The sequence below is a fragment of the Vanellus vanellus genome, assembly GCF_965231255.1.
Source record: "Vanellus vanellus genome assembly, chromosome: 14".
In the NCBI taxonomy this organism is placed as follows: Eukaryota; Metazoa; Chordata; class Aves; order Charadriiformes; family Charadriidae; genus Vanellus; species Vanellus vanellus.
The window spans coordinates 142,397-164,753 of NC_138919.1; positions in this window are offsets into that span (position 1 = coordinate 142,397).

The window sequence follows — 22,357 nt, forward strand, 5'->3', positions numbered from 1 at the left end:
CACAGCAAAGGTGCCAGCGGGCAAAAGTAATGCTGGTTCTCACTGCCTCCTGGAACCCTTTCAAATGCCCCAGGGTATTTGGCCCTCTCTGCTTTCCTGTGGACTCCATCCTCAAAAGCACCTGTTTTCGCTTTCGGCAGCCTCCGGAGCAAAAAAGACAAACGTCCAGCTTTTGCTGCCACAGCAAAGGTGCCAGCGGGGAAAAGTAATGCTGGTCCTCATTGCCTCCTGGAACCTTATCAAATGCCACAGACAATTTGGCCCTCTCTGCTTTCCTGCGGACTCCATCCTCAAAAGCACCTGTTTTCGCTTTCGGCAACCTCAGGAGCAAAAAAGACAAACGTCCAGCTTTTGCTGCCACAGCAAAGGTGCCAGCCGGGAAAAGTAATGCTGGTTCTCACTGCCTCCTGGAACCCTTTCAAATGCCCCAGACTATTTGGCCCTCTCTGCTTTCCTGTGGACTCCATCCTCAAAAGCACCTGTTTTCGCTTTCGGCAACCTCCGCAGCAAAAAAGACAAACGTCCAGCTTTTGCTGCCACAGCAAAGGTGCCAGCGGGGAAAAGTAATGCTCGTCCTCATTGCCTCCTGGAACCTTATCAAATGCCACAGACAATTTGGCCCTCTCTGCTTTCCTGCGGACTCCATCCTCAAAAGCACCTGTTTTCGCTTTCGGCAGCCTCCAGAGCACAAAAGACAAACGTCCAGGTTTTCCTGCCACAGCAAAGGTGCCAGCGGGGAAAAGTAATGCTGGTTCTCACTACCTCCTGGAACTCTTTCAAATGCCACAGACAATTTGGCCCTCTCTGCTTTCCTGCGGACTCCATCCTCAAAAGCACCTGTTTTCGCTTTCGGCAGCCTCCAGAGCAAAAAAGACAAACGTCCAGCATTTGCTGCCACAGAAAAGGTGCCAGCGGGGAAAAGTAATGCTGGTCCTCATTGCCTCCCGGAACCTCTTCAAATGCCACAGACAATTTGGCCCTCTCTGCTTTCCTGCGGACTCCATCCTCAAAAGCACCTGTTTTCGCTTTCGGCAACCTCAGGAGCAAAAAAGACAAACGTCCAGCTTTTGCTGCCACAGAAAAGGTGCCAGCGGGGAAAAGTAATGCTGGTTCTCACTACCTCCTAGAACTCTTTCAAATGCCCCAGACAATTTGGCCCTCTCTGCCTTCCTGCGGACTCCATGCTGAAAAGCACCTGTTTTCGCTTTCGGCAGCCTCCGGAGCAAAAAAGACAAACGTCCAGCTTTTGCTGCCACAGCAAAGGTGCCAGCGGGGAAAAGTAATGCTGGTTCTCACTGCCTCCTGGAACCTCTTCAAATGCCACAGACAATTTGGCCCTCTCTGCTTTCCTGCGGACTCCATCCTCAAAAGCACCTGTTTTCGCTTTCGGCAGCCTCCGGAGCAAAAAAGACAAACGTCCAGCTTTTGCTGCCACAGCAAAGGTGCCAGCGGGGAAAAGTAATGCTGGTTCTCACTACCTCCTAGAACTCTTTCAAATGCCCCAGACAATTTGGCCCTCTCTGCTTTCCTGCGGACTCCATGCTGAAAAGCACCTGTTTTCGCTTTCGGCAGCCTCCGTAGCAAAAAAGACAAACGTCCAGCTTTTGCTGCCACAGCAAAGGTGCCAGCGGGGAAAAGTAATGCTGGTTCTCACTGCGTCCTGGAACCTCTTCAAATGCCACAGACAATTTGGCCCTCTCTGCTTTCCTGCGGACTCCATCCTCAAAAGCACCTGTTTTCGCTTTCGGCAACCTCCGGAGCAAAAAAGACAAACGTCCAGCTTTTGCTGCCACAGCAAAGGTGCCAGCTAGGAAAAGTAATGCTGGTTCTCACTGCCTCCTGGAACCCTTTCAAATGCCCCAGACTATTTGGCCCTCTCTGCTTTCCTGTGGACTCCATCCTCAAAAGCACCTGTTTTCGCTTTTGGCAGCCTCCGGAGCAAAAAAGACAAACGTCCAGCTTTTGCTGCCACAGCAAAGGTGCCAGCGGGGAAAAGTAATGCTGGTCCTCATTGCCTCCTGGAACCTTATCAAATGCCACAGACAATTTGGCCCTCTCTGCTTTCCTGCGGACTCCATCCTCAAAAGCACCTGTTTTCGCTTTCGGCAGCCTCCAGAGCAAAAAAGACAAACGTCCAGCTTTTGCTGCCACAGCAAAGGTGCCAGCGGGGAAAAGTAATGCTGGTTCTCACTACCTCCTGGAACTCTTTCAAATGCCCCAGACAATTTGGCCCTCTCTGCTTTCCTGCGGACTCCATCCTCAGAAGCACCTGTTTTCGCTTTCGGCAGCCTCCAGAGCAAAAAAGACAAACGTCCAGCATTTGCTGCCACAGAAAAGGTGCCAGCGGGGAAAAGTAATGCTGGTCCTCATTGCCTCCCGGAACCTCTTCAAATGCCACAGACAATTTGGCCCTCTCTGCTTTCCTGCGGACTCCATCCTCAAAAGCACCTGTTTTCGCTTTCGGCAACCTCAGGAGCAAAAAAGACAAACGTCCAGATTTTGCTGCCACAGCAAAGGTGCCAGCGGGGAAAAGTGATGCTGGTCCTCATTGCCTCCTGGAACCTCTTCAAATGCCACAGACAATTTGGCACTCTCTGCTTTCCTGCGGACTCCATCCTCAAAAGCACCTGTTTTCGCTTTCGGCAGCCTCCAGAGCAAAAAAGACAAACGTCCAGCTTTTGCTGCCACAGCAAAGGTGCCAGCGGGCAAAAGTAATGCTGGTTCTCACTACCTCCTAGAACTCTTTCAAATGCCCCAGACAATTTGGCCCTCTCTGCTTTCCTGCGGACTCCATGCTCAAAAGCACCTGTTTTCGCTTTCGGCAGCCTTCGTAGCAAAAAAGACAAACGTCCAGCTTTTGCTGCCACAGCAAAGGTGCCAGCGGGGAAAAGTAATGCTGGTCCTCATTGCCTCCTGGAACCTTATCAAATGCCACAGACAATTTGGCCCTCTCTGCTTTCCTGCGGACTCCATCCTCAAAAGCACCTGTTTTCGCTTTCGGCAGCCTCCAGAGCAAAAAAGACAAACGTCCAGGTTTTGCTGCCACAGCAAAGGTGCCAGCGGGGAAAAGTAATGCTGGTTCTCACTACCTCCTGGAACTCTTTCAAATGCCCCAGACAATTTGGCCCTCTCTGCTTTCCTGCGGACTCCATCCTCAAAAGCACCTGTTTTCGCTTTCGGCAGCCTCCAGAGCAAAAAAGACAAACGTCCAGCTTTTGCTGCCACAGCAAAGGTGCCAGCGGGGAAAAGTAATGCTGGTTCTCACTACCTCCTAGAACTCTTTCAAATGCCCCAGACAATTTGGCCCTCTCTGCCTTCCTGCGGACTCCATGCTGAAAAGCACCTGTTTTCGCTTTCGGCAGCCTCAGGAGCAAAAAAGACAAACGTCCAGGTTTTGCTGCCACAGCAAAGGTGCCAGCTAGGAAAAGTAATGCTGGTTCTCACTGCCTCCTGGAACCTCTTCAAATGCCACAGACAATTTGGCCCTCTCTGCTTTCCTGCGGACTCCATCCTCAAAAGCACCTGTTTTCGCTTTCGGCAGCCTCCGGAGCAAAAAAGACAAACGTCCAGCTTTTGCTGCCACAGCAAAGGTGCCAGCGGGCAAAAGTAATGCTGGTTCTCACTGCCTCCTGGAACCCTTTCAAATGCCCCAGGGTATTTGGCCCTCTCTGCTTTCCTGTGGACTCCATCCTCAAAAGCACCTGTTTTCGCTTTCGGCAGCCTCCGGAGCAAAAAAGACAAACGTCCAGCTTTTGCTGCCACAGCAAAGGTGCCAGCGGGGAAAAGTAATGCTGGTCCTCATTGCCTCCTGGAACCTTATCAAATGCCACAGACAATTTGGCCCTCTCTGCTTTCCTGCGGACTCCATCCTCAAAAGCACCTGTTTTCGCTTTCGGCAACCTCAGGAGCAAAAAAGACAAACGTCCAGCTTTTGCTGCCACAGCAAAGGTGCCAGCCGGGAAAAGTAATGCTGGTTCTCACTGCCTCCTGGAACCCTTTCAAATGCCCCAGACTATTTGGCCCTCTCTGCTTTCCTGTGGACTCCATCCTCAAAAGCACCTGTTTTCGCTTTCGGCAACCTCCGCAGCAAAAAAGACAAACGTCCAGCTTTTGCTGCCACAGCAAAGGTGCCAGCGGGGAAAAGTAATGCTCGTCCTCATTGCCTCCTGGAACCTTATCAAATGCCACAGACAATTTGGCCCTCTCTGCTTTCCTGCGGACTCCATCCTCAAAAGCACCTGTTTTCGCTTTCGGCAGCCTCCAGAGCACAAAAGACAAACGTCCAGGTTTTCCTGCCACAGCAAAGGTGCCAGCGGGGAAAAGTAATGCTGGTTCTCACTACCTCCTGGAACTCTTTCAAATGCCACAGACAATTTGGCCCTCTCTGCTTTCCTGCGGACTCCATCCTCAAAAGCACCTGTTTTCGCTTTCGGCAGCCTCCAGAGCAAAAAAGACAAACGTCCAGCATTTGCTGCCACAGAAAAGGTGCCAGCGGGGAAAAGTAATGCTGGTCCTCATTGCCTCCCGGAACCTCTTCAAATGCCACAGACAATTTGGCCCTCTCTGCTTTCCTGCGGACTCCATCCTCAAAAGCACCTGTTTTCGCTTTCGGCAACCTCAGGAGCAAAAAAGACAAACGTCCAGCTTTTGCTGCCACAGAAAAGGTGCCAGCGGGGAAAAGTAATGCTGGTTCTCACTACCTCCTAGAACTCTTTCAAATGCCCCAGACAATTTGGCCCTCTCTGCCTTCCTGCGGACTCCATGCTGAAAAGCACCTGTTTTCGCTTTCGGCAGCCTCCGGAGCAAAAAAGACAAACGTCCAGCTTTTGCTGCCACAGCAAAGGTGCCAGCGGGGAAAAGTAATGCTGGTTCTCACTGCCTCCTGGAACCTCTTCAAATGCCACAGACAATTTGGCCCTCTCTGCTTTCCTGCGGACTCCATCCTCAAAAGCACCTGTTTTCGCTTTCGGCAGCCTCCGGAGCAAAAAAGACAAACGTCCAGCTTTTGCTGCCACAGCAAAGGTGCCAGCGGGGAAAAGTAATGCTGGTTCTCACTGCCTCCTGGAACCCTTTCAAATGCCCCAGGGTATTTGGCCCTCTCTGCTTTCCTGTTGACTCCATCCTCAAAAGCACCTGTTTTCGCTTTCGGCAGCCTCCGGAGCAAAAAAGACAAACGTCCAGCTTTTGCTGCCACAGAAAAGGTGCCAGCGGGGAAAATTAATGCTGGTCCTCATTGCCTCCTGGAACCTCTTCAAATGCCACAGACAATTTGGCCCTCTCTGCTTTCCTGCGGACTCCATCCTCAAAAGCACCTGTTTTCGCTTTCGGCAACCTCAGGAGCAAAAAAGACAAACGTCCAGCTTTTGCTGCCACAGCAAAGGTGCCAGCGGGGAAAAGTAATGCTGGTTCTCACTGCGTCCTGGAACCTCTTCAAATGCCACAGACAATTTGGCCCTCTCTGCTTTCCTGCGGACTCCATCCTCAAAAGCACCTGTTTTCGCTTTCGGCAACCTCAGGAGCAAAAAAGACAAACGTCCAGCTTTTGCTGCCACAGCAAAGGTGCCAGCGGGGAAAAGTGATGCTGGTCCTCATTGCCTCCTGGAACCCTTTCAAATGCCCCAGACAATTTGGCCCTCTCTGCTTTCCTGCGGACTCCATCCTCAAAAGCACCTGTTTTCGCTTTCGGCAACCTCCGGAGCAAAAAAGACAAACGTCCAGCTTTTGCTGCCACAGCAAAGGTGCCAGCCGGGAAAAGTAATGCTGGTTCTCACTGCCTCCTGGAACCCTTTCAAATGCCCCAGACTATTTGGCCCTCTCTGCTTTCCTGTGGACTCCATCCTCAAAAGCACCTGTTTTCGCTTTCGGCAGCCTCCGGAGCAAAAAAGACAAACGTCCAGCTTTTGCTGCCACAGCAAAGGTGCCAGCGGGGAAAAGTAATGCTGGTCCTCATTGCCTCCTGGAACCTTATCAAATGCCACAGACAATTTGGCCCTCTCTGCTTTCCTGCGGACTCCATCCTCAAAAGCACCTGTTTTCGCTTTCGGCAACCTCAGGAGCAAAAAAGACAAACGTCCAGCTTTTGCTGCCACAGCAAAGGTGCCAGCGGGGAAAAGTGATGCTGGTCCTCATTGCCTCCTGGAACCTCTTCAAATGCCACAGACAATTTGGCCCTCTCTGCTTTCCTGCGGACTCCATCCTCAAAAGCACCTGTTTTCGCTTTCGGCAACCTCAGGAGCAAAAAAGACAAACGTCCAGGTTTTGCTGCCACAGCAAAGGTGCCAGCGGGCAAAAGTAATGCTGGTTCTCACTGCCTCCTGGAACCCTTTCAAATGCCACAGACAATTTGGCCCTCTCTGCTTTCCTGCGGACTCCATGCTCAAAAGCACCTGTTTTCGCTTTCGGCAGCCTCCGGAGCAAAAAAGACAAACGTCCAGGTTTTCCTGCCACAGCAAAGGTGCCAGCGGGGAAAAGTAATGCTGGTTCTCACTGCCTCCTGGAACCTCTTCAAATGCCACAGACAATTTGGCCCTCTCTGCTTTCCTGCGGACTCCATCCTCAAAAGCACCTGTTTTCGCTTTCGGCAGCCTCCGGAGCAAAAAAGACAAACGTCCAGCATTTGCTGCCACAGAAAAGGTGCCAGCGGGGAAAAGTAATGCTGGTCCTCATTGCCTCCCGGAACCTCTTCAAATGCCACAGACAATTTGGCCCTCTCTGCTTTCCTGCGGACTCCATCCTCAAAAGCACCTGTTTTCGCTTTCGGCAACCTCAGGAGCAAAAAAGACAAACGTCCAGCTTTTGCTGCCACAGCAAAGGTGCCAGCGGGGAAAAGTGATGCTGGTCCTCATTGCCTCCTGGAACCTCTTCAAATGCCACAGACAATTTGGCACTCTCTGCTTTCCTGCGGACTCCATCCTCAAAAGCACCTGTTTTCGCTTTCGGCAGCCTCCGGAGCAAAAAAGACAAACGTCCAGCTTTTGCTGCCACAGCAAAGGTGCCAGCGGGGAAAAGTAATGCTGGTTCTCACTACCTCCTAGAACTCTTTCAAATGCCCCAGACAATTTGGCCCTCTCTGCCTTCCTGCGGACTCCATGCTGAAAAGCACCTGTTTTCGCTTTCGGCAGCCTCCGGAGCAAAAAAGACAAACGTCCAGCTTTTGCTGCCACAGCAAAGGTGCCAGCGGGGAAAAGTAATGCTGGTTCTCACTGCCTCCTGGAACCTCTTCAAATGCCACAGACAATTTGGCCCTCTCTGCTTTCCTGCGGACTCCATCCTCAAAAGCACCTGTTTTCGCTTTCGGCAGCCTCCGGAGCAAAAAAGACAAACGTCCAGCTTTTGCTGCCACAGCAAAGGTGCCAGCCGGGAAAAGTAATGCTGGTTCTCACTGCCTCCTGGAACCCTTTCAAATGCCCCAGGGTATTTGGCCCTCTCTGCTTTCCTGTGGACTCCATCCTCAAAAGCACCTGTTTTCGCTTTCGGCAGCCTCCGGAGCAAAAAAGACAAACGTCCAGCTTTTGCTGCCACAGCAAAGGTGCCAGCGGGGAAAAGTAATGCTGGTCCTCATTGCCTCCTGGAACCTTATCAAATGCCACAGACAATTTGGCCCTCTCTGCTTTCCTGCGGACTCCATCCTCAAAAGCACCTGTTTTCGCTTTCGGCAACCTCAGGAGCAAAAAAGACAAACGTCCAGCTTTTGCTGCCACAGCAAAGGTGCCAGCGGGGAAAAGTAATGCTGGTTCTCACTGCGTCCTGGAACCTCTTCAAATGCCACAGACAATTTGGCCCTCTCTGCTTTCCTGCGGACTCCATCCTCAAAAGCACCTGTTTTCGCTTTCGGCAACCTCAGGAGCAAAAAAGACAAACGTCCAGGTTTGCTGCCACAGCAAAGGTGCCAGCGGGGAAAAGTGATGCTGGTCCTCATTGCCTCCTGGAACCCTTTCAAATGCCCCAGACAATTTGGCCCTCTCTGCTTTCCTGCGGACTCCATCCTCAAAAGCACCTGTTTTCGCTTTCGGCAACCTCCGGAGCAAAAAAGACAAACGTCCAGCTTTTGCTGCCACAGCAAAGGTGCCAGCCGGGAAAAGTAATGCTGGTTCTCACTGCCTCCTGGAACCCTTTCAAATGCCCCAGACTATTTGGCCCTCTCTGCTTTCCTGCGGACTCCATCCTCAAAAGCACCTGTTTTCGCTTTCGGCAGCCTCCGGAGCAAAAAAGACAAACGTCCAGCTTTTGCTGCCACAGCAAAGGTGCCAGCGGGGAAAAGTAATGCTGGTCCTCATTGCCTCCTGGAACCTTATCAAATGCCACAGACAATTTGGCCCTCTCTGCTTTCCTGCGGACTCCATCCTCAAAAGCACCTGTTTTCGCTTTCGGCAACCTCAGGAGCAAAAAAGACAAACGTCCAGCTTTTGCTGCCACAGCAAAGGTGCCAGCGGGGAAAAGTGATGCTGGTCCTCATTGCCTCCTGGAACCTCTTCAAATGCCACAGACAATTTGGCCCTCTCTGCTTTCCTGCGGACTCCATCCTCAAAAGCACCTGTTTTCGCTTTCGGCAACCTCAGGAGCAAAAAAGACAAACGTCCAGGTTTTGCTGCCACAGCAATGGTGCCAGCGGGCAAAAGTAATGCTGGTCCTCATTGCCTCCTGGAACCCTTTCAAATGCCCCAGACAATTTGGCCCTCTCTGCTTTCCTGCGGACTCCATGCTCAAAAGCACCTGTTTTCGCTTTCGGCAGCCTCCGGAGCAAAAAAGACAAACGTCCAGGTTTTCCTGCCACAGCAAAGGTGCCAGCGGGGAAAAGTAATGCTGGTTCTCACTGCCTCCTGGAACCTCTTCAAATGCCACAGAAAATTTGGCCCTCTCTGCTTTCCTGCGGACTCCATCCTCAAAAGCACCTGTTTTCGCTTTCGGCAACCTCCGGAGCAAAAAAGACAAACGTCCAGCTTTTGCTGCCACAGCAAAGGTGCCAGCCGGAAAAGTAATGCTGGTTCTCACTGCCTCCTGGAACCCTTTCAAACGCCCCAGACTATTTGGCCCTCTCTGCTTTCCTGTGGACTCCATCCTCAAAAGCACCTGTTTTCGCTTTCGGCAACCTCCGGAGCAAAAAAGACAAACGTCCAGCTTTTGCTGCCACAGCAAATTTGCCAGCCGGGAAAAGTAATGCTGGTCCTCATTGCCTCCTGGAACCTTATCAAATGCCACAGACAATTTGGCCCTCTCTGCTTTCCTGCGGACTCCATCCTCAAAAGCACCTGTTTTCGCTTTCGGCAACCTCAGGAGCAAAAAAGACAAACGTCCAGCTTTTGCTGCCACAGCAAAGGTGCCAGCGGGGAAAAGTTATGCTGGTCCTCATTGCCTCCTGGAACCTCTTCAAATGCCCCAGACAATTTGGCCCTCTCTGCTTTCCTGCGGACTCCATCCTCAAAAGCACCTGTTTTCGCTTTCGGCAACCTCCGGAGCAAAAAAGACAAACGTCCAGGTTTTGCTGCCACAGCAAAGGTGCCAGCGGGCAAAAGTAATGCTGGTTCTCACTGCCTCCTGGAACCCTTTCAAATGCCACAGACAATTTGGCCCTCTCTGCTTTCCTGCGGACTCCATCCTCAAAAGCACTTGTTTTCGCTTTCGGCAGCCTCCGGAGCAAAAAAGAAAATCGTCCAGCTTTTGCTGCCACAGCAAAGGTGCCAGCCGGGAAAAGTAATGCTGGTTCTCACTGCCTCCTGGAACTCTTTCAAATGCCACAGACAATTTGGCCCTCTCTGCTTTCCTGCGGACTCCATCCTCAAAAGCACCTGTTTTCGCTTTCGGCAGCCTCCGGAGCAAAAAAGACAAACGTCCAGGTTTTGCTGCCACAGCAAAGGTGCCACCGGGGAAAAGTAATGCTGGTTCTCACTGCCTCCTGGAACTCTTTCAAATGCCCCAGACAATTTGGCCCTCTCTGCTTTCCTGCGGACTCCATCCTCAAAAGCACCTGTTTTCGCTTTCGGCAGCCTCAGGAGCAAAAAAGACAAACGTCCAGGTTTTGCTGCCACAGCAAAGGTGCCAGCCGGGAAAAGTAATGCTGGTTCTCACTGCCTCCTGGAACTCTTTCAAATGCCACAGACAATTTGGCCCTCTCTGCTTTCCTGCGGACTCCATCCTCAAAAGCACCTGTATTCGCTTTCGGCAGCCTCCGGAGCAAAAAATACAAACGTCCATCTTTTGCTGCCACAGCAAAGGTGCCAGCGGGGAAAAGTAATGCTGGTCCTCATTGCCTCCTGGAACCTTATCAAATGCCACAGACAATTTGGCCCTCTCTGCTTTCCTGCGGACTCCATCCTCAAAAGCACCTGTTTTCGCTTTCGGCAACCTCAGGAGCAAAAAAGACAAACGTCCAGCTTTTGCTGCCACAGCAAAGGTGCCAGCGGGCAAAAGTAATGCTGGTTCTCACTGCCTCCTGGAACCCTTTCAAATGCCCCAGACTATTTGGCCCTCTCTGCTTTCCTGCGGACTCCATCCTCAAAAGCACCTGTTTTCGCTTTCGGCAGCCTCCGGAGAAAAAAAGAAAAAAGTCCAGCTTTTGCTGCCACAGCAAAGGTGCCAGCGGGCAAAAGTAATGCTGGTTCTCACTGCCTCCTGGAACTCTTTCAAATGCCCCAGACAATTTGGCCCTCTCTGCTTTCCTGCGGACTCCATCCTCAAAAGCACCTGTTTTCGCTTTCGGCAGCCTCCAGCTCAAAAAAGACAAACGTCCAGGTTTTGCTGCCACAGCAAAGGTGCCAGCCGGGAAAAGTAATGCTGGTTCTCACTGCCTCCTGGAACCTCTTCAAATGCCCCAGACAATTTGGCCCTCTCTGCTTTCCTGCGGACTCCATCCTCAAAAGCACCTGTTTTCGCTTTCGGCAACCTCCGGAGCAAAAAAGACAAACGTCCAGCTTTTGCTGCCACAGCAAAAGTGCCAGCCGGGAAAAGTAATGCTGGTTCTCACTGCCTCCTGGAACCCTTTCAAATGCCCCAGACTATTTGGCACTCTCTGCTTTCCTGCGGACTCCATCCTCAAAAGCACCTGTTTTCGCTTTCGGCAGCCTCCGGAGCAAAAAAGACAAACGTCCAGCTTTTGCTGCCACAGCAAAGGTGCCAGCGGGGAAAAGTGATGCTGGTCCTCATTGCCTCCTGGAACCTCTTCAAATGCCACAGACAATTTGGCCCTCTCTGCTTTCCTGCGGACTCCATCCTCAAAAGCACCTGTTTTCGCTTTCGGCAACCTCAGGAGCAAAAAAGACAAACGTCCAGGTTTTGCTGCCACAGCAAAGGTGCCAGCGGGCAAAAGTAATGCTGGTTCTCACTGCCTCCTGGAACCCTTTCAAATGCCCCAGACAATTTGGCCCTCTCTGCTTTCCTGCGGACTCCATCCTCAAAAGCACCTGTTTTCGCTTTCGGCAGCCTCCGGAGCAAAAAAGACAAACGTCCAGCTTTTGCTGCCACAGCAAAGGTGCCAGCGGCGAAAAGTAATGCTGGTTCTCACTGCCTCCTGGAACCTCTTCAAATGCCCCAGACTATTTGGCCCTCTCTGCTTTCCTGCGGACTCCATCCTCAAAAGCACCTGTTTTCGCTTTCGGCAACCTCCGGAGCAAAAAAGACAAACGTCCAGCTTTTGCTGCCACAGCAAAGGTGCCAGCCGGGAAAAGTAATGCTGGTTCTCACTGCCTCCTGGAACTCTTTCAAATGCCACAGACAATTTGGCCCTCTCTGCTTTCCTGCGGACTCCATCCTCAAAAGCACCTGTTTTCGCTTTTGGCAGCCTCCGGAGCAAAAAAGACAAACGTCCAGCTTTTGCTGCCACAGCAAAGGTGCCAGCGGGGAAAAGTAATGCTGGTCCTCATTGCCTCCTGGAACCTTATCAAATGCCACAGACAATTTGGCCCTCTCTGCTTTCCTGCGGACTCCATCCTCAAAAGCACCTGTTTTCGCTTTCGGCAGCCTCCGGAGCAAAAAAGAAAAACGTCCAGCATTTGCTGCCACAGAAAAGGTGCCAGCGGGCAAAAGTAATGCTGGTTCTCACTGCCTCCTGGAACTCTTTCAAATGCCCCAGACAATTTGGCCCTCTCTGCTTTCCTGCGGACTCCATCCTCAAAAGCACCTGTTTTCGCTTTCGGCAGCCTCCAGCGCAAAAAAGACAAACGTCCAGCTTTTGCTGCCACAGCAAAGGTGCCAGCGGGGAAAAGTAATGCTGGTTCTCACTACCTCCTAGAACTCTTTCAAATGCCCCAGACAATTTGGCCCTCTCTGCTTTCCTGCGGACTCCATGCTCAAAAGCACCTGTTTTCGCTTTCGGCAGCCTCCGGAGCAAAAAAGACAAACGTCCAGCTTTTGCTGCCACAGCAAAGGTGCCAGCGGGGAAAAGTAATGCTGGTTCTCACTGCCTCCTGGAACCTCTTCAAATGCCACAGACAATTTGGCCCTCTCTGCTTTCCTGCGGACTCCATCCTCAAAAGCACCTGTTTTCGCTTTCGGCAACCTCCGGAGCAAAAAAGACAAACGTCCAGCTTTTGCTGCCACAGCAAAAGTGCCAGCCGGGAAAAGTTATGCTGGTTCTCACTGCCTCCTGGAACCCTTTCAAATGCCCCAGACTATTTGGCCCTCTCTGCTTTCCTGCGGACTCCATCCTCAAAAGCACCTGTTTTCGCTTTCGGCAGCCTCCGGAGCAAAAAAGACAAACGTCCAGCTTTTGCTGCCACAGCAAAGGTGCCAGCCGGGAAAAGTAATGCTGGTCCTCATTGCCTCCTGGAACCTTATCAAATGCCACAGACAATTTGGCCCTCTCTGCTTTCCTGCGGACTCCATCCTCAAAAGCACCTGTTTTCGCTTTCGGCAACCTCAGGAGCAAAAAAGACAAACGTCCAGCTTTTGCTGCCACAGCAAAGGTGCCAGCGGGGAAAAGTGATGCTGGTCCTCATTGCCTCCTGGAACCTCTTCAAATGCCACAGACAATTTGGCCCTCTCTGCTTTCCTGCGGACTCCATCCTCAAAAGCACCTGTTTTCGCTTTCGGCAACCTCAGGAGCAAAAAAGACAAACGTCCAGGTTTTGCTGCCACAGAAAGGTGCCAGCGGGCAAAAGTAATGCTGGTTCTCACTGCCTCCTGGAACCCTTTCAAATTCCACAGACAATTTGGCCCTCTCTGCTTTCCTGCGGACTCCATCCTCAAAAGCACCTGTTTTTGCTTTCGGCAACCTCAGGAGCAAAAAAGACAAACGTCCAGCTTTTGCTGCCACAGCAAAGGTGCCAGCCGGGAAAAGTAATGCTGGTTCTCACTGCCTCCTGGAACCCTTTCAAATGCCCCAGACTATTTGGCCCTCTCTGCTTTCCTGCGGACTCCATCCTCAAAAGCACCTGTTTTCGCTTTCGGCAACCTCCGGAGCAAAAAAGACAAACGTCCAGCTTTTGCTGCCACAGCAAAAGTGCCAGCCGGGAAAAGTAATGCTGGTTCTCACTGCCTCCTGGAACCCTTTCAAATGCCCCAGACAATTTGGCCATCTCTGCTTTCCTGTGGACTCCATCCTCAAAAGCACCTGTTTTCGCTTTCGGCAGCCTCCAGAGCAAAAAAGACAAACGTCCAGCTTTTGCTGCCACAGAAAAGGTGCCAGCGGGGAAAATTAATGCTGGTTCTCACTACCTCCTGGAACTCTTTCAAATACCCCAGACAATTTGGCCCTCTCTGCTTTCCTGCGGACTCCATCCTCAAAAGCACCTGTTTTCGCTTTCGGCAACCTCAGGAGCAAAAAAGACAAACGTCCAGGTTTTGCTGCCACAGCAAAGGTGCCAGCGGGCAAAAGTAATGCTGGTTCTCACTGCCTCCTGGAACCCTTTCAAATGCCCCAGACAATTTGGCCCTCTCTGCTTTCCTGCGGACTCCATCCTCAAAAGCACCTGTTTTCGCTTTCGGCAGCCTCCGGAGCAAAAAAGACAAACGTCCAGCTTTTGCTGCCACAGCAAAGGTGCCAGCGGCGAAAAGTAATGCTGGTTCTCACTGCCTCCTGGAACCTCTTCAAATGCCCCAGACTATTTGGCCCTCTCTGCTTTCCTGCGGACTCCATCCTCAAAAGCACCTGTTTTCGCTTTCGGCAACCTCCGGAGCAAAAAAGACAAACGTCCAGCTTTTGCTGCCACAGCAAAGGTGCCAGCCGGGAAAAGTAATGCTGGTTCTCACTGCCTCCTGGAACTCTTTCAAATGCCACAGACAATTTGGCCCTCTCTGCTTTCCTGCGGACTCCATCCTCAAAAGCACCTGTTTTCGCTTTCGGCAGCCTCCGCAGCAAAAAAGACAAACGTCCAGCTTTTGCTGCCACAGCAAAGGTGCCAGCGGGGAAAAGTAATTCTGGTCCTCATTGCCTCCTGGAACCTTATCAAATGCCACAGACAATTTGGCCCTCTCTGCTTTCCTGCGGACTCCATCCTCAAAAGCACCTGTTTTCGCTTTCGGCAACCTCAGGAGCAAAAAAGACAAACGTCCAGCTTTTGCTGCCACAGCAAAGGTGCCAGCGGGGAAAAGTAATGCTGGTTCTCACTGCGTCCTGGAACCTCTTCAAATGCCACAGACAATTTGGCCCTCTCTGCTTTCCTGCGGACTCCATCCTCAAAAGCACCTGTTTTCGCTTTCGGCAACCTCAGGAGCAAAAAAGACAAACGTCCAGGTTTTGCTGCCACAGCAAAGGTGCCAGCGGGCAAAAGTAATGCTGGTTCTCACTGCCTCCTGGAACCCTTTCAAATGCCCCAGACAATTTGGCCCTCTCTGCTTTCCTGCGGACTCCATCCTCAAAAGCACCTGTTTTCGCTTTCGGCAGCCTCCGGAGCAAAAAAGAAAAACGTCCAGCATTTGCTGCCACAGAAAAGGTACCAGCGGGCAAAAGTAATGCTGGTTCTCACTGCCTCCTGGAACTCTTTCAAATGCCCCAGACAATTTGGCCCTCTCTGCTTTCCTGCGGACTCCATCCTCAAAAGCACCTGTTTTCGCTTTCGGCAGCCTCCAGCTCAAAAAAGACAAACGTCCAGCTTTTGCTGCCACAGCAAAGGTGCCAGCGGGGAAAAGTAATGCTGGTTCTCACTACCTCCTAGAACTCTTTCAAATGCCCCAGACAATTTGGCCCTCTCTGCTTTCCTGCGGACTCCATCCTCAAAAGCACCTGTTTTCGCTTTCGGCAGCCTCCGGAGCAAAAAAGACAAACGTCCAGCTTTTGCTGCCACAGCAAAGGTGCCAGCGGGGAAAAGTAATGCTGGTTCTCACTGCCTCCTGGAACCTCTTCAAATGCCACAGACAATTTGGCCCTCTCTGCTTTCCTGCGGACTCCATCCTCAAAAGCACCTGTTTTCGCTTTCGGCAGCCTCCGGAGCAAAAAAGACAAACGTCCAGCTTTTGCTGCCACAGCAAAGGTGCCAGCCGGGAAAAGTAATGCTGGTCCTCATTGCCTCCTGGAACCTTATCAAATGCCACAGACAATTTGGCCCTCTCTGCTTTCCTGCGGACTCCATCCTCAAAAGCACCTGTTTTCGCTTTCGGCAACCTCAGGAGCAAAAAAGACAAACGTCCAGCTTTTGCTGCCACAGCAAAGGTGCCAGCGGGGAAAAGTGATGCTGGTCCTCATTGCCTCCTGGAACCTCTTCAAATGCCACAGACAATTTGGCCCTCTCTGCTTTCCTGCGGACTCCATCCTCAAAAGCACCTGTTTTCGCTTTCGGCAACCTCAGGATCAAAAAAGACAAACGTCCAGGTTTTGCTGCCACAGCAAAGGTGCCAGCGGGCAAAAGTAATGCTGGTTCTCACTGCCTCCTGGAACCCTTTCAAATGCCACAGACAATTTGGCCCTCTCTGCTTTCCTGCGGACTCCATCCTCAAAAGCACCTGTTTTCGCTTTCGGCAGCCTCCGGAGCAAAAAAGACAAACATCCAGCTTTTGCTGCCACAGCAAAGGTGCCAGCGGGGAAAAGTAATGCTGGTTCTCACTGCCTCCTGGAACCTCTTCAAATGCCCCAGACTATTTGGCCCTCTCTGCTTTCCTGCGGACTCCATCCTCAAAAGCACCTGTTTTTGCTTTCGGCAACCTCAGGAGCAAAAAAGACAAACGTCCAGCTTTTGCTGCCACAGCAAAGGTGCCAGCCGGGAAAAGTAATGCTGGTTCTCACTGCCTCCTGGAACCCTTTCAAATTCCCCAGACTATTTGGCCCTCTCTGCTTTCCTGCGGACTCCATCCTCAAAAGCACCTGTTTTCGCTTTCGGCAACCTCCGGAGCAAAAAAGACAAACGTCCAGCTTTGCTGCCACAGCAAAGGTGCCAGCGGCAAAAAGTAATGCTGGTTCTCACTGCCTCCTGGAACCCCTTCAAATGCCCCAGACCATTTGGCCCTCTCTGCTTTCCTGCGGACTCCATCCTCAAAAGCGCCTTTTTTCCCTTTCGGCGCCCTCCGGTGGTAAAAACACAAAACGTCCAGGTTTTGCAGCCACAGCAAAGGTGCCATCGGGGAAAAGTAATGCTGGTCCTCATTGCCTCCTGGAACCTTATCAAATGCCACAGACAATTTGGCCCTCTCTGCTTTCCTGCGGACTCCATCCTCAAAAGCACCTGTTTTCGCTTTCGGCAGCCTCCAGAGCAAAAAAGACAAACGTCCAGCTTTTGCTGCCACAGCAAAGGTGCCAGCGGGGAAAAGTAATGCTGGTTCTCACTACCTCCTGGAACTCTTTCAAATGCCCCAGACAATTTGGCCCTCTCTGCTTTCCTGCGGACTCCATCCTCAAAAGCACCTGTTTTCGCTTTCGGCAGCCTCCAGAGCAAAAATGACAAACGTCCAGCTTTTGCTGCCACAGCAAAGGTGCCAGCAGGGAAAAGTGATGCTGGTCCTCATTGCCTCCTGGAACCTCTTCAAATGCCACAGACAATTTGGCCCTCTCTGCTTTCCTGCGGACTCCATCCTCAAAAGCACCTGTTTTCGCTTTCGGCAACCTCAGGAGTAAAAAAGACAAACGTCCAGCTTTTGCTGCCACAGCAAAGGTGCCAGCGGGCAAAAGTAATGCTGGTTCTCACTGCCTCCTGGAACTCTTTCAAATGCCACAGACAATTTGGCCCTCTCTGCTTTCCTGCGGACTCCATCCTCAAAAGCACCTGTTTTCGCTTTCGGCAACCTCAGGAGCAAAAAAGACAAACGTCCAGCTTTTGCTGCCACAGCAAAGGTGCCAGCGGGGAAAAGTAATGCTGGTTCTCACTGCGTCCTGGAACCTCTTCAAATGCCACAGACAATTTGGCCCTCTCTGCTTTCCTGCGGACTCCATCCTCAAAAGCACCTGTTTTCGCTTTCGGCAACCTCAGGAGCAAAAAAGACAAACGTCCAGGTTTTGCTGCCACAGCAAAGGTGCCAGCGGGCAAAAGTAATGCTGGTTCTCACTGCCTCCTGGAACCCTTTCAAATGCCCCAGACAATTTGGCCCTCTCTGCTTTCCTGCGGACTCCATCCTCAAAAGCACCTGTTTTCGCTTTCGGCAGCCTCCGGAGCAAAAAAGAAAAACGTCCAGCATTTGCTGCCACAGAAAAGGTGCCAGCGGGCAAAAGTAATGCTGGTTCTCACTGCCTCCTGGAACTCTTTCAAATGCCCCAGACAATTTGGCCCTCTCTGCTTTCCTGCGGACTCCATCCTCAAAAGCACCTGTTTTCGCTTTCGGCAGCCTCCAGCTCAAAAAAGACAAACGTCCAGCTTTTGCTGCCACAGCAAAGGTGCCAGCGGGGAAAAGTAATGCTGGTTCTCACTACCTCCTAGAACTCTTTCAAATGCCCCAGACAATTTGGCCCTCTCTGCTTTCCTGCGGACTCCATCCTCAAAAGCACCTGTTTTCGCTTTCGGCAGCCTCCGGAGCAAAAAAGACAAACGTCCAGCTTTTGCTGCCACAGCAAAGGTGCCAGCGGGGAAAAGTAATGCTGGTTCTCACTGCCTCCTGGAACCTCTTCAAATGCCACAGACAATTTGGCCCTCTCTGCTTTCCTGCGGACTCCATCCTCAAAAGCACCTGTTTTCGCTTTCGGCAGCCTCCGGAGCAAAAAAGACAAACGTCCAGCTTTTGCTGCCACAGCAAAGGTGCCAGCCGGGAAAAGTAATGCTGGTCCTCATTGCCTCCTGGAACCTTATCAAATGCCACAGACAATTTGGCCCTCTCTGCTTTCCTGCGGACTCCATCCTCAAAAGCACCTGTTTTCGCTTTCGGCAACCTCAGGAGAAAAAAGACAAACGTCCAGCTTTTGCTGCCACAGCAAAGGTGCCAGCGGGGAAAAGTGATGCTGGTCCTCATTGCCTCCTGGAACCTCTTCAAATGCCACAGACAATTTGGCCCTCTCTGCTTTCCTGCGGACTCCATCCTCAAAAGCACCTGTTTTCGCTTTCGGCAACCTCAGGATCAAAAAAGAAAAACGTCCAGGTTTTGCTGCCACAGCAAAGGTGCCAGCGGGCAAAAGTAATGCTGGTTCTCACTGCCTCCTGGAACCCTTTCAAATGCCACAGACAATTTGGCCCTCTCTGCTTTCCTGCGGACTCCATCCTCAAAAGCACCTGTTTTCGCTTTCGGCAGCCTCCGGAGCAAAAAAGACAAACGTCCAGGTTTTGCTGCCACAGCAAAGGTGCCAGCGGGGAAAAGTAATGCTGGTTCTCACTGCCTCCTGGAACCTCTTCAAATGCCCCAGACTATTTGGCCCTCTCTGCTTTCCTGCGGACTCCATCCTCAAAAGCACCTGTTTTTGCTTTCGGCAACCTCAGGAGCAAAAAAGACAAACGTCCAGCTTTTGCTGCCACAGCAAAGGTGCCAGCCGGGAAAAGTAATGCTGGTTCTCACTGCCTCCTGGAACCCTTTCAAATGCCCCAGACTATTTGGCCCTCTCTGCTTTCCTGCGGACTCCATCCTCAAAAGCACCTGTTTTCGCTTTCGGCAACCTCCGGAGCAAAAAAGACAAACGTCCAGCTTTTGCTGCCACAGCAAAGGTGCCAGCGGCAAAAAGTAATGCTGGTTCTCACTGCCTCCTGGAACCCCTTCAAATGCCCCAGACCATTTGGCCCTCTCTGCTTTCCTGCGGACTCCATCCTCAAAAGCGCCTTTTTTCCCTTTCGGCGCCCTCCGGTGGTAAAAACACAAACGTCCAGGTTTTGCAGCCACAGCAAAGGTGCCATCGGGGAAAAGTAATGCTGGTCCTCATTGCCTCCTGGAACCTTATCAAATGCCACAGACAATTTGGCCCTCTCTGCTTTGCTGCGGACTCCATCCTCAAAAGCACCTGTTTTCGCTTTCGGCAGCCTCCAGAGCAAAAAAGACAAACGTCCAGCTTTTGCTGCCACAGCAAAGGTGCCAGCAGGGAAAAGTGATGCTGGTCCTCATTGCCTCCTGGAACCTCTTCAAATGCCACAGACAATTTGGCCCTCTCTGCTTTCCTGCGGACTCCATCCTCAAAAGCACCTGTTTTCGCTTTCGGCAACCTCAGGAGTAAAAAAGACAAACGTCCAGCTTTTGCTGCCACAGCAAAGGTGCCAGCGGGCAAAAGTAATGCTGGTTCTCACTGCCTCCTGGAACTCTTTCAAATGCCCCAGACAATTTGGCCATCTCTGCTTTCCTGCGGACTCCATCCTCAAAAGCACCTGTTTTCGCTTTCGGCAGCCTCCAGAGCAAAAAAGACAAACGTCCAGCTTTTGCTGCCACAGCAAAGGTGCCAGCGGGGAAAAGTAATGCTGGTTCTCACTACCTCCTGGAACTCTTTCAAATGCCCCAGACAATTTGGCCCTCTCTGCTTTCCTGCGGACTCCATCCTCAAAAGCACCTGTTTTCGCTTTCGGCAGCCTCCAGAGCAAAAATGACAAACGTCCAGCTTTTGCTGCCACAGCAAAGGTGCCAGCAGGGAAAAGTGATGCTGGTCCTCATTGCCTCCTAGAACCTCTTCAAATTCCACAGACAATTTGGCCCTCTCTGCTTTCCTGCGGACTCCATCCTCAAAAGCACCTGTTTTCGCTTTCGGCAACCTCAGGAGTAAAAAAGACAAACGTCCAGCTTTTGCTGCCACAGCAAAGGTGCCAGCGGGCAAAAGTAATGCTGGTTCTCACTGCCTCCTGGAACTCTTTCAAATGCCCCAGACAATTTGGCCCTCTCTGCTTTCCTGCGGACTCCATCCTCAAAAGCACCTGTTTTCGCTTTCGGCAACCTCCGGAGCAAAAAAGACAAACGTCCAGGTTTTGCTGCCACAGCAAAGGTGCCAGCCGGGAAAAGTAATGCTGGTTCTCACTGCCTCCTGGAACTCTTTCAAATGCCCCAGACAATTTGGCCCTCTCTGCTTTCCTGCGGACTCCATCCTCAAAAGCACCTGTTTTCGCTTTCGGCAGCCTTCAGAGCAAAAAAGACAAACGTCCAGCTTTTGCTGCCACAGCAAAGGTGCCAGCGGGGAAAAGTAATGCTGGTTCTCACTACCTCCTGGAACTCTTTCAAATGCCCCAGACAATTTGGCCCTCTCTGCTTTCCTGCGGACTCCATCCTCAAAAGCACCTGTTTTCGCTTTCGGCAGCCTCCGCAGCAAAAAAGACAAACGTCCAGCTTTTGCTGCCACAGCAAAGGTGCCAGCGGGGAAACGTAATGCTGGTTCTCACTGCGTCCTGGAACCTCTTCAAATGCCACAGACAATTTGGCCCTCTCTGCTTTCCTGCGGACTCCATCCTCAAAAGCACCTGTTTTCGCTTTCGGCAGCCTCCAGAGCAAAAAAGACAAACGTCCAGCTTTTGCTGCCACAGCAAAGGTGCCAGCGGGGAAAAGTAATGCTGGTTCTCACTACCTCCTGGAACTCTTTCAAATGCCCCAGACAATTTGGCCCTCTCTGCTTTCCTGCGGACTCCATCCTCAAAAGCACCTGTTTTCGCTTTCGGCAGCCTCCGGAGCAAAAAAGACAAACGTCCAGCTTTTGCTGCCACAGCAAAGGTGCCAGCGGCGAAAAGTAATGCTGGTTCTCACTGCCTCCTGGAACCCCTTCAAATGCCCCAGACCATTTGGCCCTCTCTGCTTTCCTGCGGACTCTATCCTCAAAAGCGCCTTTTTTCACTTTCGGCGCCCTCCGGTGGTAAAAAGACAAACGTCCAGCTTTTGCTGCCACAGCAAAGGTGCCAGCCGGGAAAAGTAATGCTGGTCCTCATTGCCTCCTGGAACCTCTTCAAATGCCACAGACAATTTGGCCCTCTCTGCTTTCCTGCGGACTCCATCCTCAAAAGCACCTGTTTTCGCTTTCGGCAGCCTCCAGAGCAAAAAAGACAAACGTCCAGGTTTTGCTGCCACAGCAAAGGTGCCAGCGGGGAAAAGTAATGCTGGTTCTCACTACCTCCTGGAACTCTTTCAAATGCCCCAGACAATTTGGCCGTCTCTGCTTTCCTGCGGACTCCATCCTCAAAAGCACCTGTTTTCGCTTTCGGCAGCCTCCAGAGCAAAAAAGACAAACGTCCAGGTTTTGCTGCCACAGCAAAGGTGCCAGCGGGGAAAAGTGATGCTGGTCCTCATTGCCTCCTGGAACCTCTTCAAATGCCACAGACAATTTGGCCCTCTCTGCTTTCCTGCGGACTCCATCCTCAAAAGCACCTGTTTTCGCTTTCGGCAGCCTCCGGAGCAAAAAAGACAAACGTCCAGCTTTTGCTGCCACAGCAAAGGTGCCAGCGGCAAAAAGTAATGCTGGTTCTCACTGCCTCCTGGAACCCCTTCAAATGCCCCAGACCATTTGGCCCTCTCTGCTTTCCTGCGGACTCCATCCTCAAAAGCGCCTTTTTTCCCTTTCGGCGCCCTCCGGTGGTAAAAACACAAACGTCCAGGTTTTGCAGCCACAGCAAAGGTGCCATCGGGGAAAAGTAATGCTGGTCCTCATTGCCTCCTGGAACCTTATCAAATGCCACAGACAATTTGGCCCTCTCTGCTTTCCTGCGGACTCCATCCTCAAAAGCACCTGTTTTCGCTTTCGGCAGCCTCCAGAGCAAAAAAGACAAACGTCCAGCTTTTGCTTCCACAGCAAAGGTGCCAGCGGGGAAAAGTAATGCTGGTTCTCACTGCCTCCTGGAACTCTTTCAAATTCCCCAGACAATTTGGCCCTCTCTGCTTTCCTGCGGACTCCATCCTCAAAAGCACCTGTTTTCGCTTTCGGCAGCCTCCAGAGCAAAAATGACAAACGTCCAGCTTTTGCTGCCACAGCAAAGGTGCCAGCAGGGAAAAGTGATGCTGGTCCTCATTGCCTCCTGGAACCTCTTCAAATGCCACAGACAATTTGGCCATCTCTGCTTTCCTGCGGACTCCATCCTCAAAAGCACCTGTTTTCGCTTTCGGCAACCTCAGGAGCAAAAAAGACAAACGT